This window comes from Fringilla coelebs, assembly GCF_963513975.1.
Source record: "Fringilla coelebs genome assembly, contig: SCAFFOLD_32, whole genome shotgun sequence".
NCBI lineage: Eukaryota > Metazoa > Chordata > Aves > Passeriformes > Fringillidae > Fringilla > Fringilla coelebs.
Genome location: NW_028167319.1, coordinates 1,149,670 through 1,168,058, shown reverse-complemented (window position 1 = coordinate 1,168,058; position 18,389 = coordinate 1,149,670). Strand labels below are relative to the sequence as shown.

At 43.4% G+C, this 18,389-nt stretch overlaps 1 pseudogene across 1 annotated transcript; it reads left to right on the top strand.

The window, feature by feature from the left end:
• Positions 1–4,906: 4,906 nt before the first annotated feature.
• Positions 4,907–17,510, top strand: LOC311166038 (telomere repeats-binding bouquet formation protein 1-like; annotated as a pseudogene). The gene is made up of 15 exons: positions 4,907–4,973; positions 6,964–7,021; positions 7,972–8,091; positions 8,265–8,393; positions 8,846–8,977; positions 9,402–9,462; positions 9,558–9,694; positions 9,813–9,935; positions 10,470–10,622; positions 11,700–11,832; positions 13,214–13,339; positions 14,315–14,427; positions 15,033–15,099; positions 15,763–15,809; positions 17,342–17,510. The product of its transcript is annotated as a telomere repeats-binding bouquet formation protein 1-like (transcript).
• The last annotated feature ends 879 nt before the right edge of the window (positions 17,511–18,389 follow it).

The following is an 18,389-nucleotide window of genomic DNA, read 5'->3' as shown; positions in this document are numbered from 1 at the left end:
GCCCGGAGCGCTCTGCGCCAACTGAGGCGGCGGCGCCGTCACAGCCGCTGTGGCCGCGCTCGCGGTTCCCCGGCAACCGCGGCACCCGATTGTCGGGGCCGGGCCGGGCCGGGGACGCCGGGCGGGCCTCGGTCCCCGCTCCTTCCAGCCCTGCTGCCCCCTCGGGCCCCGGGCGCAGGGCGAGGAATCCGCTCCGGGGCCCGCACCGTGACAGCCACAGCGGCAGCGCTCGATATCGCCGGGGCTCGGCCCCAGCCCCGGGCTGCTCCTGCACAAGGAAGGCGGCGCCGGGGGAACCCAGGCTCTGACACTTTGTGTTCAGCGCACAGAACAAGTGGGAATCAGCCACTGCAGGCAGGAACAGGCACCTTCTCCTTCTTCCTAGGGACACACGAGGAGCAGAAGGCATTTCCTGCTGGAATGGTTTATCACCTCATCAGCAGCCAGGAATTAGGGCTCCAGAAGACTGACAGGATCACATCCTGGATTTCTCTTTGGCATTCTCTTTCAGAACACAGATGTGCTAAAAGGAAAAAAACCCGACAATATTGATCAACCTCTATCTTCAAATGAAATGCAAGACTGATTTTCAGTTGTATTCCCAGCATTGTAATAAAAACACACACTAGAATCAGAATTGTTGCAAGGTTCCTGCTTGCAGTAAACTCCAGATTTTAATCTTCATGCAGTAAACTCGAGATTTTACTACTTTGTCTGAGTTGATCTGGAATATATAGGTTCATATATTCTAAAGTACTTAGGGTTTTTTAATTACTGCATACAGCTTCATGCTGCTGAGCAATAGCACAGATTGATTGTGTCTTCAGCAGAACTGGTTTGTCTTAGTAGAAATACTTAGAAATTAACACTTTCCGAGTAAACCAGAATTAAGAAAGTACTTTTGAAAAGGAGGGAAAAAAAGACCAACCCCATTAGTTTATGATGTTTCTAAGTCTACTGCTCTGTGCAGCCTAAGGAAGCTGTCATGGAATAAGGGAAGAGAGATCTCACAGCCGTGTTATCCATAAGTGTGTGGAAAAGATTCACACAGAGTGCCTGCACGGCCGCTTTACAGACTTGGTGACACAAGAGCAACACAGGATTGAGCTAAGACAGACAAATATCCAATTCAAGTCAAATGACAAGTTATTTTCTTGTCAGATGGGGCCGCAGATTGTACGCTGCTCACCATCCTGGGGGTTCAGGATGTCTTGCAGCATGGCTGAGCCATGAGACTTGTGGAGTAGAATTATGAAAAGGTGAAGCACAAACATTTCTTATGCACCTATATTGCATTACCAACTCAGTTTAAATCTCTGAAGTAGTCATTAGTTTCAAGAGCATTTCCAACCACAAATTTATCTGGAATTTCAAAGCCTGTATCTGTAAAAAAATGCAGTTCTTTTTATACTTCAGTGGTGTAAGTAGCTTGGAAATGCACACTTGGTTTTCAACACATATTTGAGCTGAGATAAATAGGCATCATCTCCTTCAGGGTGCTTTCTTAAGAATCTGAGCTGTACATTGATGACAGTGGTTACAATCTAAACCATTCCCATCCATCAGTTATATAATTCAGGTGTTAGGATGTTGGAATGTTGGAGGACAGAAGACAGGTGATGGACTTTGGACCTGGTTAACATAAGAGATTTGATAACAGGATGCTTTGGCAAAAACAAACGGAACTTTGAAAATTAGACCTAGATTGCAAGAAGATTAAATCAGACAGCTTTACTGGAAAAAGAAAATCCCATTAAACTCTGCAAGCAAGGGATGTTGTTATATGCATGTTTGTGTATGTGTTTTTAACCTAATCATTGTAGTACACATTACTAGTCTCCATAAAATAGTACATAGGTGCTTGTATCCCACAATAAAATCAGATTCTGGTCACTGAGTCAGTCTCCCTGTCTCTGTCCATCACTGACACTTCCCTAATAAGGAACTGTTATTCCTGCTCCTATATTTCTACTGAGAGCCCCCTTTAATTTCAAATTTTTAGCAATTCAGAAGGAAGGGGTTTACATTTTTCCATTTCAAGAAAGGCTCCTGCCTTCCTTAGCAAACACCTGTCTTTCCAAACCAAGACACAAGAGCCACCTGTATTATACATGTAAATACTTAACACAAAAAATACAAGAGCCTCAAAATGGCAAAACAGCTTGGTAATTCATTGAATTATTCATTGAATTCTCATCCTTCTGTACACTTCAGCTCTGCTGTAAACTTCAGAGACATTTTTTCACAAGCTTCTAACAAGTTACTCTGGATCCATAATTACTGAGACCAAATGGAGTCCAAATGCCAAGTGGGATTACTCCTTCTGAAAGCCTGGAGTCACACAGAATGGAGCAGTACTTAAATCATCCTGTGCATCCCATACACATAACAGTCCAGTTACTGACCATCTGCAATAATTTTTTGACTTTTGCTACATATTTCCTACAAGAATAAACTACAAATAATACCTTGAACCTGTTTAAATTCAGGGACGGCATTGCAATTGCCTTAAAAAATTCTAAGGGTACCTCGTGCTGTTGCAGTGATACAAGAGAACTGTAAGTGTGTATTACTAGTTGTTATTCATATTAGGTAAAAATGGCTCAGCTCAGCTTTGCAAAGCAAGAAACAAGTCATGGAGAGGTGAAATGATGGAGTTGGGACAGTGTAGCCAGTCTGCTTTTTGTGAGAGATGCTCTTAAGCAGTGGCAGTAGTAATGTACTCATCTCCTGTAACTCTGCTCCTTGTGATCTACTATCCACCTCTGCTATTTCTTCTGCTCTTTTTTTTTCAGTATTTCTTCAGCTGAGTACCAAAAGGAAACACAGAACTGCAGTGTTAGTACCAAAATAATAGATATTTTTCCAAACTAAAAAATACTCAGAGCTTTTAGAAAACACAACAGAAGTGTTGGAAAGTATAAACAATACAAGCTATTGAACAGTATTTTTACATTATACTACATCAGCCAAACAAATGGATAGTACGGCTTGAGGAACAAGGATATCAATGAAGTTTGGTTCAAAGGGCTTATTTTGGTCTCTATGTGGTAACTGTCATCATCCTGATGTAAATACTTCCCAATCTATTTAAATTTTCCTAAGCGGTATTATTTTGCGATCAACTATGATTTTTAAAATTTCTCTTGTACCCATCACTGAATTATCTGAGCACAATCTCCAAACAAGACAAATGGTAAAGTAGCAAAGGGCTGCAATAACTGAGCAGGCCAACAGGATAAGCCCCATTGGCATCTCTTGGCTTCACCAAATCCTCTCTGAGTGCTTTCATTTCTTTTTCCTCTTTGGTTTAAAATGCAACACACGTTCATTACTTCTGATGACTCACCTCTGAAAGAAAAAGGCAGTAGCTGTTTTTGGCAGGGTAAGTTGCATTTGGAAATTGTCTCACCTCATTGGCAGCAGAACTGCATTTTTTCTTATCAAAGCGGCTCCTCAGCTTGAGTGGGGAGAAGGTACAGAAGGATGAGAGAGGCTGGTGGAGCTCTGATGGTCTGAGGATCCAAAGGTGCAAAGAGCTGGAAGGTGAAATACCTTTTCTTGAGTTCAGGGTCATTAGGGAAAGGGAGTGTGTGCCTGAAAGCTCAGTTCTGTCAGCCAGATTCACCGAGTAAAAGGGTTTTTTTCTGCACCTGTGTGTGTGGCCAATGCCAAGGGATGGCAGCTCTTTCTGTTCTGGGGACAGTACAGCCTCCAACTGCAGAATACGCAAACTGAGCTGCACTGAAATGTGTTCTCCAGGGCTCAGTTTTGCGGCTGGTCCTGGTCAACATCTTTATTGATGATCTGGAGGTGGGGATTCTGAGCACCCTCAGTAAATTTGCAGATGTCCAGTTGCGGGGGAGCATGGATCTGCTGGAGGATGGGAAGGCTCTGCAGTGAGACTTGGACAGACTCAATCAATGGGCCAAGGACAAGGGCGTGAGGCTCCACAAGGCCAAGTGCCACATGCTGCAGGTCACCAGCCGCCCCAGTGTGAGCCCAGGTGTGCCCAAGGGGACAAGAGGCCGATGGCACCTGGCCTGGATCAGCAGCAGTGTGGGCAGCGGGACCAGGGCAGCGCCTGCCCCTCTGCGCTGGGCACTGCTGAGGCCACAGCTCGAGCGCTGTGTCAGCTCTGGGCCCCTCAGAAAAAGGACATTGAGGGCTGAGTGTGTCCAGAGAAGGGCAGCAAGGCTCACGAAGGCTCTAGAAAACATGTCCCATGAGGAGTAGCTGGGGGAGCTGGGTTTGTTCAGTCTGGAGAAGAGGCTCTGCAGGGACCTCACCGCTCTCTCCAACTCCCTGACAGGAGTGAGTACTGAGGGGGGGCTGCTCTCTTTGCTGGGCCTGCACTGAGAGCCAGAGGAAGTGGCCTCATGTTGAGAGGAAATTCAGGTTAGACTTTAGAAAAAAATTTTCACTGTTCAGGTGTTCAGGCCTGGGAATAGGTTGGCCAGAGAGGGTGTGCAGTTGCCATCCCTGGAGGTGTTAAAGAAACCTCTGGATCTGACATTGGCAAATGGTTTAGTGCTTTAGGGTTTGCAGTGTCAGTGCTGGGTTGATGTTAAACTGATGGTCTTCAGGATCTCTTTCACCCCTGGCGGTTCTACAATTCCAAGCACTTCCCGCCTGAACTAGGGGAAGGCTCAGGGCTGTCCCGACTCCGAGGGCGGCCGCGCCCTGAGGTGCTCGGGCGGCGCTGCGGCTGCGGCGTCTCCTGAGGGGCCGGGCCGGGCTCTGCCCTCAGATCCGCGAGATCCCGGCCCTCAGTGCAGCGGGGCCTCCGCTGTTCTTCAGCCTGCAGATCTCACCCCTCATCCCGCAGATCCCACCCCTCAGCCCGCAGATCCCAGCACTCAGCCCGCAGATCCCACCCCTCAGCCCGCAGATCCCATCCCTCAGCCGCACAGCGCTCGGCACTCGCCTCGCCTCGGGGTCTGCCCGGAGCCACCCGCGCCGCTGGATCACAGGTACCCGAGCCGTGCCCCATTTCCCCCTCGGGACTCCCCGGCCTTCCCACAGAAGAATGCAGCTGCTGTTTCATCTTTAGACTGTTGCCTTCCAAGCCTCCCCCCCCCGCTTTGTTTTAAATTTTGATATGTTCTTTCCCTTTTCTATTTGGGCTGATCTGGGGTGCTTGCTAAGGCTTCAGAGTGGAGCTCTGATAATGAGCTGTAAATCACCCACGGCCCATCTGAGGGAGGAGGGTGCGAGGGAGCTGGAATAGGCCAGGACAGCCCCGAGTCCTGTTCCACAGCTCAGCGTCCTCACGGCCTCAGCTGCTGCTGTGGGGTTTGGTTTGCACAGGACGCCAACAACCCGCACTTCTCCCCTCTGGGCTTTGCTCCCTGGGTTTCGAAGGGTAAATCCTGCCCAGGCTGGCTGGTCTCCTGACCGTGCCAGCCATGTGCTCTAGTGCTGCTGAGCAGATCTGCTGTTGGCAGATCTGCACTTCTCCAGGAGTGGTTTGAAGCGATGTTACTGGGTTATTTTCCATAACTGATGGAGAAGAGATTGATATGCAACATTTGGCAGCTGTTTGTTGAAGCAAATGTAGTTGGTTGCCTTTCCACCTTGATCTGTAATGCAACAACTGAGGTGAGCTATTTGCATCTAATTAATGTAGTCTGGCTTATAAATACTATTTTGTGTATTTCCTGTAGATTGCAAAAGTCAAAAAGATGCAGGTAAAGGTCAAGATGTGTCCTTGTATACATCCAGTTTTAAACCCCTTGTGCTTCCTATATTGCATAATTGTATAAACATGTATGAAATGAAACTCTTCTGAAAAGTAGTTAGCTCCAGAGTGAACTCATTTTTACAGCCTTCCTTTTGTTTGAATGAGTTGTGTTTTTTCTTAGGCTGGCGGGGTGGTGGCAGTAGGACAAAACGAAGTGAGAAAGGCTGGCAAGCTTTTCCTTGTTGTGGCAGAGTTGGATTTGCAGGAAAATGAAATGCATGTCTGTTATCTCTTCTGAAAGGCTGCAGGGAGATGAACTCTCAATTCTTGCTCTCTAAGAGAAGCAGCAAAGGAATGGGAGCAATCAGTAACTCCCAAGAGAAAGCAGGGCTGGCTGTCTTCATTAAGATGACAGTGATTCTACTTTGAGCCTTTGCTCCACTTGGAGAAGGAAAAGGAATCCATTCTTAAGCTGCATTTGCCACTGATTTAAAGTTTCTACCTGGAGCAAAGTAATTTTTGGAGAAATTGTAAGAGGTTGCTGTGATGCTTGCATCAACCTTCTCTGTTTGGGACTTGGGGCATGTTTGAGGGAGCATCTTTCTGCCTCCAAAGCTGAATGTCACTCTGCTGCTCTGCTCTCAGAGGCTGCCCCGTGGGGTTTGTGAAGAAGCAATGCTGTGGGGTTTTGTGGGTTCCATGGTCCATGGAATGTGGCAATGTCTTTGGTGAATTTCAGTGAGTTCTCACTGTAAGGAACATGTCTCTGTGCTCACTGCCCTTGGTTTGATCAGTGCTGCCAGAACAGTGCTGATGCTTTAGTGGCTCCTTGAGCAGCAGGAGGCCGAGTGTTTTAGAGTGTTCACCACCTAAGTAACATGACTTGGTCTTAGTGCCAGTTGTTGGCTGATGGCAAAGTTAGCCACTCTTGTAAGGAGAGTTGGATCAGCTTTGTTGTGATCAGTGACACGGAGCAGGGGATATTCTTTACTGACAGTGCCCCTCAGGGGTAACATGGAACAACCTGATTTCTGCAGAATGTCCACTCTCAAAAGATGATCACCTGGTAGTTACAAATGCAGGGCTATTATAAAATGCTGTATTTCCAAAGGAAAACTTTGCCATATAAGAATACATTAAACTGTGTGCATGACATGAAAAAGTAAAAGCAGAAAACTGGGAAAAGTGCATTTTAGAAAAATGATGTCATTTCTACTGCATGTATTATAAACACTGCTAATCTGAACAGAACTGAAAGAACTTTTTCCTTGCTGTTGTAGAACAAGAACAGAGATAAAACAAAAATGAAGACTCAAAAGGTGCAGATAAATCAGTGTGGTAAGATATCTAATATAATTTGTCGTTATAATCTGCATCAATTTTACAAAGTTTTAGTAGACCACTGTGATAGGCCTGTTGTGGGGTAGTGAGCAGTTGGGAAAACATGCCTTTTCCTAGTGGCCAAATTTTGGATACTGTATTGGATATGCAAAAGGTAAATCCAATGCCAAACCTACACACATAGTAAAACACACAACCACAAAGTCACATTTTTTTTTTAAATTTGCTAATATTTATCCATATTTTTATTGTATTTTAACCTCTTTAAGAACCCTCAAACCTTGTAAGGGTTTACAGTAAACAATACCTTCTGTCACTGTTAGAAATAATTATCAACTAAGTCTTTTAATGATAGCCCAAAGACTAAGAAGCAGATTTTCCAAGTCTGTTTACCCACCTAGGGTTGTATGTAGGTGCCCAGAGAATATTTTGTGTTACATCTCCAACCACCTGACTGAGGGCTCTGCTGCTGTGCTGCATGGTTTATGTCTCCTGTACCTCAGTACCACGGAGCAGCCTTGTGCTCTTGGACTCTTTCCTTACTACTCCACAGATTTTCAGCTGCACTCCGAATTTTATTTGCACTCTGAATAATTTAATGGCTGTGTATTATTTATACTTAATGCACCTTGCAACTGTGAATTTAATATTTAGTAGTTTACATCAGACTTCCTAAGAATTGCTAGTAATTAAAGGCCAGAAATATTAAAAGGAGGCTGTTAGTCTGCAAATGAAGTCATGCTCAAAGAACAAACTATGGACAGAAATATTTCTAGGTTTGTTGTTTGTGGCTGAATAGAAGTGATGTCGCTCCATTTTGGCTCACTTCCCCTCCTTTTTAAAAAGACACATACATACTACATTTTGACAGGTTTATTCTACTACTGACCAGATGAATAGATTGAAAAGATAAAAATTTTAATGAAGTTTTTTGTGTTTGCTCCTAGATATGAAAAGAGATCTGAACTTACTGCTTGAATGCCTTAAATCTCAGATGGACTGCGCTCGGTCTGAGCAGGAGGCTTTGGTCACTATCTATTCCATTTGCCAACAAAACAGAAAGAAAGGCTTTTCCTTAGAAACAATGCAGTCGATTCTGTTCACCATATATGCCAAGACACTGGTGGGCACTGTAAAAATGTCTAAAGGACATAAGGCTTGAGATGTTGGAAAATCTTAGAAGCCTTTCATTTTGCAGAGAAACAGAAGCAAAAGTTTCTGTTCTTTTTTCCTCTTGTAGGTGAAGTGAGCGAACACTTTGGAGAAATTGGTGGTTTGATGTTTATAAATGACCTTGCCAAGTTGAGTGCTCATTGCATGGTGAAGGAAGCAGCTTTATTTACATTGGGGATTATTCTAGAGAGTAATGGTAATAAAAATAACATTGTTTGTATTTCTGAGTGCACTATGGCCCCCTGCCATTACTTGTGCTCCTGCTTTGTCTCCATTTGCTTTTGGTCTCACCAAATGAGATAACAAGATTGTCAGTTGGAGCAAGAGCAGTGAGGGTGCCCCAGTTGCCCTGTCCATGCCCAGATTTGATCAGTGCCTTGCTGACTTGTGCACACAGCATGTCTTTAAGTTACCAGACACCTGCATTCCCTCTCTCCCTCAGCAGCAAGTGTTCAATGATTCCTGGGTTGTTCCAAAGCTTGCCAGGGTCCTGCTTGGTGTAGAACTCACTGCGGGGGGAAGCCCTCAGGCACTTCATAGTCCTGCCCTGTCTCTGCTCCCCACATACTGGCCACAACTGAGAATTAATAATTTAGGATGAGAAGTAGCTTACTTTAGGACTTAATGGTTTTCACTTTTCATTTTCAGTGTCTTGTCAACAGACTTTGTGTAGTTCTGCATTGTTTGAAGACCTCATTTGATTTTTAATTATAAAGAATTCTGGTGTGAACATGAAAAGAATGACTGTTTCTGTCATCTTAGTACTGGTGTTAAATAATGGTCAGTTGGGGTTTTTTCTGTGTTACAACAACACTCCTTTTCTATTTGCCAATCTGCAGTCCAAAATCTGGAACATTCATTAAGCAATGTTTTGGTGAAGTGAATTTATGAAGATGAATGTTTGCATGGAACTGAACCTGAATTGTCAAAGTAGGTCACTGCTCACTGGGATTTCCTTAAATAGCAGAACGTGGTTTAGTTCTAAAAAGATAGTTTGCAAATGCAAACCCATCGTTTCTGAGAGTGTCTAGAAAGAGAGAGACATAGAAAGGTTATTTACCAATATGTTGATATGATTTTGTATTTCCTTCTGGGAAGGATATGTGCTCAGAAAAGGGAATGTATGTATGTAAATTCAGCTTGCTGTTAAGATTTTGTCTGCAGTTGCATTTGTCTCTGGAGTCTTGTGTGTGTTCTCTTTTAGAAAATGGGCAAAGCTATGTCAGAGACATGGGCTGCATCAGCCTGCTGCTGCAGTTGTTCAGGTGAACAGGGTTGCAATTCAAACAGACAAATAGTAGGCTGGTTAGCAGCTATGTTTCCTTGACTATTTGGGACTTGTTTGCATTTTCCCTAAGAGAACAACTCTCTCCAGGTCTGAGAAGAATCTGTCAGCTGAAAACACCGATCCCTGCTATCAGCTCTGGTCCTCAGTGTGCAGCACTCTCTGTGCCTGTGTCAACAACCCCCAGAATGGGACGTGTTGCTCTGAAAATTGTGGAAGAAGTTCAAAGATATTCTCCAAATCGGTAACACTTTGGTTTCATTTTTACCGTTCAGCTGAAGTTGATTTCATTGCGTTTTGTATTGGGGTAATTTGTTTTTCCTTTTCCAGAAAAGAATACAAACATTTCCTGTTGGGTTTTTCCCTATGCCAAAGAGTGGCTGGAGAGTTGCTCAGAGCCTGAGATAGTTCGTCCCATCTGTTCATTTCATGGTCTCACAGTTGCAAACAACTGTAAGTGCAGCTCAAGCTTTACACAGCTTTGCATTTGATAAAAGGAAGCTTAATCCAAGAGCTCAATGGGTTTTTCTTTCTTGTCAATCCCTACAAAGCCATTTGCTGTTCTTCCCACTTTTACTGTGACCACTGTATTCCACCATCTTTACTTACACTACGCTGTGCTCAAGTCCACAAATAGCCACAGTCTGCTTACATTTCATAGGGTCAGTAAAACTGTTCAGAGCTGTTCTGATTCAAAGTGTGTCTAAATTAAAGTCCTTATGACGTGACTGAAAACAATGACTTAGGTAGAACTCAGGCATGATGTTTGCCCTTTTGTGCACATATCAGGGTCATGTTTTCCTGTAACTATTTTATATGCAGTTACTGCATTTCTTGAGATCAATGTATATCCAGCTTCTGTTGTATAAGAAATGTAATGACTAACACATGCACAGAAAAACTCTGATGGACTTACTCGGTGAAATGCTGAAATAATTTGCAAACTCTGTCGCTTAAATCACATTTTTCTTTTTTTTTTCCACTAAGCAGATGTGCAGAAATCTTTTGCTTCTATTGGATGATTGGATACATTAGCCAAAGTTCTCCTTGAGCTTTTGCATGATTCCTGTTTGTGTCACTCCAGCATGAAACTTGCAGTGGTAGTAACAAAGACTCTGGATGCTTGTATTGCTACTAACTGTGAGTGGAAAGACATTTTTGATCTGTGGTCATTTTAAAATGCAATTTTTAAAGTCTTGTGCTGGTGGAAAAGTTGCAGAAATGAATGCTTCAAGGCAGTCAAGTTCTACACATCCCAGTGGATGTAGCAGTGCTTTTTAAAACTCAGAGGTGTAAGTGGGGAGTGATTCAGTTCATCTGAGGTGGATTACTGTCCCATTGTTGCTCAAATAAATGCAGTGAAATTTAAACCCTGCTGAACATTAGAAGTGAGATGCTCCAGCCCATGCTGGGTAAGTAAAGCTGAGCTCTGGGCCTGGATTTGACCAGTCAGTTTGGATCCTGGAGTTAGGCCTGTGGCTGAATAATAAATTGTGTAGCTTTAGGAAGCTTTAGTCATTTAGAGGTGGAGCTGAACGAATGTGTTGTTTCTGCACAGCACACTGCTGTGGTTTGCTGGCTGGGCACTGCTCTCCTGATGAGGTTTTGTGTTTTGCACAGGAGGTTTGCAGAAGCCTGTGATCCTGACGAGCCTGTGCTGTGGCCATGGTTGCTGTGTCTCACACTTCTGCCATAAGAGCTTCAAATGGAAGTTCCCAAAGGTTGAAAAGCATCAAGTTGCACTGAGGGTAGTTTCAGATCAGCTGGGTGTGACAGGACTGGGCCTCAGCGTGGATGGTCCAGCAGTGGTGTTGACAGTGCCAGGAAGGGCTTGCCCCCTGCTCTTTTTATAGCAGATACTCTGCGTGTCAGAGCTTATTCAGCTCTCTCTGGCTCCATGCTGGAGCTGATCAAGGACATGGAGAAACTCAGCAGGGATCTCCAGAAGCTGCGCAGTGCAAAGCCCTCCTCATTCATCAGATCTTCTGCCTCCTCTCCGTGGAGCACAGGCTGGGAGGATGGGCAGGGCGGGATTTGGGAGCAGCACAGGAGGGGTGGGGTAATCTGAGCTGTTCAAGGTGGAGCAGGGCAGAGCTGAGCAGGCCCAAGGCTCTGAGGGCTCTGTACAGTTTCCTCCAAACCCAGCATTTGATCCTTGGATAATTCTTGTACACTCATGATTGACTTTCTTTTCCTTCCAATTATTTTAACAAACAGCTGCCATGAGTGTTGTCTTGGCAGAGTATCCCACTGTGTCAGAGCTGCTGAAACTGCTGTCCAATGAGACACTGAGCACAGGAGAAAAAAATCTGTATTATTCTAACAATTGGACACTGTACTGAAGTTTGTGGTAAGATTTGCTTTTTCTCTTTCCTGTCTGTCAGCTTCTCCTAAATTCTCATCCACTGACTCCTCCCATGGTGTCACTTCATCAAGACTGGAACATGAGAGAGAGTTCTATTAAATAATACAATGTCAGTATTTGGACAAAAAGTTTTCTAGAATGTTCCATCTTAAAACTTTAAAGCTTGTTAGTAGGAAGTGTCTTTAGGAGCTTTGAAACCTAGACTAAATATGCAAGAATTCAGAGCTGGGCTTAGGTGTCCCAGGGAATAATTAATCCAGACCTGAAAGCTACTACAATCCAGACCTAGCAGATGGGTTGCCTTGAGCACCCTTTTCATGGTCCTGGGCACATACAGCTTCTATCCACTGCTTACAAGGCCAGGAATATTTGTAAAAGCCATGTAAGAGCATTGCTTTCAAGACACAGAAGCAGTTGGTAGCCGTGAAATGTTTTTGTCATGTTCCTCAGGGCTTGCCCAAGCATGTCTGGTACAAATACAGCACTTCAGTTGGTATTTTGTGGTAGCACAAGCAAAGAGAAAGGGAAATTTATTTGTACTTCTGTTTTTTCTCATGTATGTTTAGAGAAACAAGAAAAAGGCCTTATGTTCAAAAATCCTGGTTGATTTTCATCCTCTGAGTGCCAGTAACATGTTCAATAATTAGCTCAAGAGGTCATAAATTTATTTTAACAGACATTTTTCCATGAAGAATTTCCATGAAACAAGACTTAATGGAAAATGTCTTTTGAAAAGAAAAAACATTTTAAAATTATTGAAAACTTATTTCAAAAGAAAAAAGTTTCTCTTAAAATGTCAACACTGTCAAAATAAAAATGTTAAATTTTTATATTTCCTTTTTTATTAAGTTTACAGAAGAAAGAACTATGTTTAGCAAGTTACCAGTTCTATGATTCCATATGTGAATGAGAACACAATAAAAATTCAGCTAATGACATAAGAAATGAGGAGGAACAGATTGGCTAGACCAGGCTTAAGCTACTAATTTTATTTTGCTAATCACAAGCCTTGAGAGTTTGATATTTCTGCATCCCAGGCCTCACAGAAATGTTGCATATCTACTCCAAGAGCAGGTGATGGAAGAGAAGAAATACAGGAGTCATTATTCAAATGTTTCAGGCCAGAATTAAATGAGCTTGGAACTCCATTGAATAAGTGGTCTCAATCCTTCAGTTTTCTTACAGCAATCTGAGTTCTGGTCAAATCATCCTGTGGGATGTGAAGCTCTCCTGCTGTCACTGCAGCAGGCTCGGGTCTGGAATGAAAATCTCTCTTTCTACAGAAACTTGCAGCCCCTCAAATGACTGTAAGGTGAAGGTGTGTGGGGCTGAAACCAAAGCTTTCCTTTACCATGTCCTGTTCTAGAAGAGAACCAGTGTGAGCTGCTTCAGAGCAATGGTCTGGCACTCATGATTCAGGTATTGACAGAATCTCAGGACGAGGAACTCATCAAAGCTGCTCCTTTTGTGCTGCAGAACTGCAAACCAATGAGTAAGCTTGCTGTTACTGCTTCAAAAAGGAGAGGGATTGTTTCCATCTCAGTGTACTGCTGATTCCACAAGTGATTTTAACTGTAGCAGCTTTTTTGTAATTCTGTTTAGTCCAAAAGATGTTTGTTTTCTGCACAGAAAGTTGCATATTTGTCATCAAGAACTGACTTAGGCAAAAAAAAAGAAGTAAAAATTCCAACAGTGTTGCAAAAATGCATTTGTGAAACCTTTCCATGTAGGGCCAGTTCTTAAAGCTTTCCCATCTCTAAATGGTGTGCAAAATATCAATATTTTCATTTAACACCCAGGGGATACTTTCTTTCTGGGGATCTACCACTAGCAGGAGAGAATAAACCAGGAGATCAGCAAGCCTGAAATCACTGTGTCTGCATTAATTTCCAATCTTAAGTAATCTTGATCATTTTTTTCTGAAGTAGGATGTATTTTTAGGCCCCCTGTTTCAGTTTTTTTGTAAATTATCTGTACAATCCCTCCCATGAAACAGAGAGACCTTGTCCTCTAATCTCTAGAGCATGGAGGGTGTGCAGTTGCTAATTAGGAAAAAACAAACGTGTACCTCCAATTCTGTGCTGCAGGCACAACTGAGATGTTTGTGTAAGACTGAGGAGGTGTGGAGATTTGTAGTGTCCATTAATATGGAGTTTTTTTTAAAAAAAAGCAGAGACTCGTACTGGTGAAGAGCCCAGAGTTAATTCAATGAAAAAGCTTTTCTTTTTCTTTTCACAGCATCATTGTGAAAACAGTTTATAGGAACTATAATTGCAAGTTCACCTCTTGTAACTGCAGCTTATATTTCAAGTGTATTTGCATTTATATATAAATCTAAGTTTTATAAAAATTGTTGTTTTGTATTAAATTATTGGGGCGGTCCTTCAGCATACTAAAATATAGTAAATACCTTTTAAATGTTGTATTTAGTTCATAAAATTTTAATGCTATTTTATATTTTATAAAGCTGAACAGTTGTCTCTGAAATAATATGATAACTCATTAAATGTGAACAATGCAGAAGAATTGGATGTGCAAGTCAGAAAACGATGTCTGCAAGACTACTGGAAGAAAGCAAAAGTAATTTTATACAGAATAAACTCAATTGAAAAACAGCACGATGAGGTTGGCCTACTTACCAAAATAAGATAAAACTAATCACATCTTTCCAGAGTTTAAGGAGAAAGCAAAAGTAAATCCTTAAGATAAGTTCCATGTGAGCAGAAAACCCAGGAAAAAACGTTGAATTTGTGTGAAACTACAACCTGCAATTTTTATCAGTATTGTAGATCAGCCAGAGTTACAGGTGTGCAGAGAATGGAGGCATCTGTATTGTAGGAAGTATTCTAGTTTGTTGTAAACCCAGATTTTCTATGAGCTAGAAAAAGAAGTTGAATAAACTTTTAATTGCTGGACATTCAAACCTGTAATTTTAATATTTGGATGCATGAAATGCTCAGGGTTGTACAGCTGTAGGAGCTGATTTACTGATCTACCCCAAAGGATGGATATTGTACATTCACTGGAATAAACATCCAGCAGAACACTCAACATGCCAAAGCCAGGGGCAGAGCTCCAACTCCCTCCTCTTGCAAAAAGCAAGAGCAGCACACCTTTCAAATAAATACAGGATAACCCTTTGGGGCATGCTTTATATGACTTCCATCTCTCTTTTCTCCTTCTAGAATGATACTCCTGCAAAAAAAAAAAAAAATTTTTTTTGGAGAGGAACTGTCTGCACTAAATGGGAAGGTATGAATTAGCATCTTCAGCTTTTAAAGGGAAGCAACTGTTCTTGTGTATTTTCCAGGAAATCCCTCTTTATTAAGATTTTGATGCTGCATACTTCCAGCCACTTAACACTGATTTAAATTGCTGGGCTTTGAAACAGTGAATAATTCCCACCCAGCTTAGTGGAAATTTGGAGTGATCAGTGATGACTGCTGCCAAAGATCCTATTCCCCATTTTATCCCAGAGTGCCCAGAAATGAACCATACTAAAGTGACTCGTTCAGTGTGGCTCCAGAATACCAGTGCTATACATAGAGCAATGGATAGACCTGACATAGGTGCCTTTATCACCATCTTTTATGCTTTCATAAATACTTATAGAAAGACTCTTCAGAAACCACTAAAGTCAAGTCAGTAGTTCAGGCAACAGTCTCCTTTGAAAATCACTGCAAATTTCTTTAACTGAGGGTTTTAATGTGTTTTTCTTGCCTAATTTGCTGCAATTTGCTGTTTGCCTTCCCCTTCTCCTTTCCCTTCCCCTTCCCCTTCCCCTTCCCCTCCCCTCCCCTCCCCTCCCCTCCCCTCCCCTCCCCTCAGACACTTCTGGGAAGGTGTGGCAGAATGAAAGTCTGGAGCTTAGGGCAAGGCATTTTAAAAACCAACCTTCTCTGCTCTGCCTCACAGCCTGCTCGTTACAAGGACACATCAGAGTCCAGGAAACAGAGCAGACTGTAAGTATCATCTTTTTCTGGCCTTTTTTTTCTGTCCTTTCCAAAACAGTCCTGCAATTTCTCTTCAAGAAGCACATCTGACAGCCGGCACATAAGTTTCATGAAGGCTGAGACCAATGAGGAGAAGCTACACAAAAAGCCAATGACCAGCTAGGCTATCCTGAGACTTTATGACCACCTTGTTTTTTGCCCCTGGTTGGCCTGAGTGCAGGTTTAGCTATTTGATATACAAATTCAACTCTTTAGATAGCAGAAACAGCTCAAACCTTAACTGTGTTTGCTTTGCTTGGACCTGGGAGGGCATTTGTTTTGACTCCACATTATTAAACTTGACTTGTTTCCAAACTGAAAAGTCCTACTGAATCAAAGTTCATCTACTTGCACTCAAGTAAAATCACACTTCTTTTCTCCTCTCCGAGGACTACCTCATAACTAGGGTAGAAACAAATATTTTTTTTCATAAAAATCATTCTCTTAACACCTTAATTATCTTACTGACTGATGGGAATGGTTTAGATTGTAGCCTCTGTCATCAATGTACAGCTCAGATTCTTAAGAAAGCACCCTGAAGGAGATGATGCCTATTTATCGAAGCTCAAGTATGTGTTGAAAACCAGCTGTGCATTTCAAAGCTACTTACACCACTGAAGTATAAAAAGAACTGCATTTTTTTACAGATACAGGCCTTGAAATCCAGATAAATTTGTGGTTGGAAATGCTCTTGACACTTACGACTACTTAAGAAATTTAAACTGAGTTGGTAATGCGATAAAGGTGCATAAGAAATGTTTGTGCTTCACCTCTTCATAATTCTACTCCACAAGTCTCATGTCTCAGCCATGCTGCAGGGCATCCTGAACCCCCAGGATGATGAGCAGCGTACAGTCTGTGGCCCCATCTGACAAGAAAATAACTTGTCATTTGACTTGAATTGGGTATTTGTCTGTCTTAGTTCAATCCTGTGTTGCTCTTCTGTCACCAAGTCTGTAAAGCGGCCGTGCAGGCACTCTGTGTGAAGGTTTTCCACACACTTATGGATAACATGGCTGTGAGATCTCTCTTCCCTTATTCCATGACAGCTTCCTTAGGCTGCACAGAGTAGTAGACTTAGAAACATGATAAACTAATGGGGGTGGTCTTTTTTTCCCTCCTTTTCAAAAATACTTTCTTAATGCTGGTTTACTCGGAAAGTTTTCATTTCTAAGTATTTCTACTAAGACAAACCAGTTCTGCTGAAGACACTCAATCTGTGCTATTGCTCAGCAGCATGAAGCTCTATGCAGTAATTAAAAAACTTAAGTTCTTTAGAATATATAAACCTGTATATTCCAGATCAACTCAGAAAAAGTATTAAAATCTCGAGTTTACTGCACGAAGATTAAAATCTCAAGTTTACTGCCAGCAGGAAATTGCAACAATTCTGATTCTAGTGTGTTTTTATTACAATGCTGGGAATACAACTGGAAATCTGTCTTGCATTTCATTTGAAGATAGAGGTTGATCAGTATTGTCAGGGTTTTTTTTCTTTTTAGCACATCTGTGTTCTGAAAGAGAATGCCAAAGAGAAATCCAGGATGTGATCCTGTCAGTCTTCTGGAGCCCTAATTCCTGGCTGCTGCTGAGGTGATAAACCATTCGAGCAGGAAATGCCTTCTGCTCCTTGTGTGTCCCTAGGAAGAAGGAGAAGGTGCCTGTTCCTGCCTGCAGTGGCTGATTCCCACTTGTTCTGTGCGCTGAACACAAAGTGTCCGAGCCTGGGTTCCCCCGGCGCCGCCTTCCTTGTGCAGGAGCAGCCCGGGGCTGGGGCCGAGCCCCGGCGATATCGAGTGCTGCCGCTGTGGCCGTCACGGTGCGGGCCCCGGAGCGGATTCCTCGCCCTGCGCCCGGGGCCCGAGGGGGCAGCAGGGCTGGAAGGAGCGGGGACCGAGGCCCGCCCGGCGTCCCCGGCCCGGCCCGGCCCCGACAATCGGGTGCCGCGGTTGCCGGGGAACCGTGAGCGCGGCCACAGCGGCTGTGACGGCGCCGCCGCCTCAGTTGGCGCAGAGCGCTCCGGGCTGGGTGTTGGCAGCCTGGGCTCTGCCACGGCCGCACCCAGCGATTCCCCAGGTGACTTGTGCATAGAGATTGTCTCTGCCAGCCAGCCCTGAACTCGCAGGGCATTGGTCTCTGCCAGCGAGGAGTCCTGAATTTCGTTTGAAGGTAAAGATGGGCTCCAGTTGTACTTTTTGGTTTTGTCACATCTGTGCTCTGAAAGGGAATTCCAAAGGGAAAGAGAGGATGTGATCATGCCACTCTCCTCATGCAGCAGTTCAGTTGCATGTACAGGCACCTCCTTGGGGTTGGGAGAGTTGGACCCTGTCTCTTGCTACTTTCAAATAATATAAAATCTTTAGCACCAGTATATCCTTTTGAGCCTGCCATGAATTGGGTTGTGGATTTTCAGATCTGTTGTGTTCCTTTGCATGCCATGCAGTTGTCTGGTGCAAGGCCTCAGGAATGAGTGTGGGGACACTTTGGAGGTCTTGGATGGGTTATGACACCCCCTCAGCTGGCCCTCATGGGAATGTCCCCTGGCTGTGG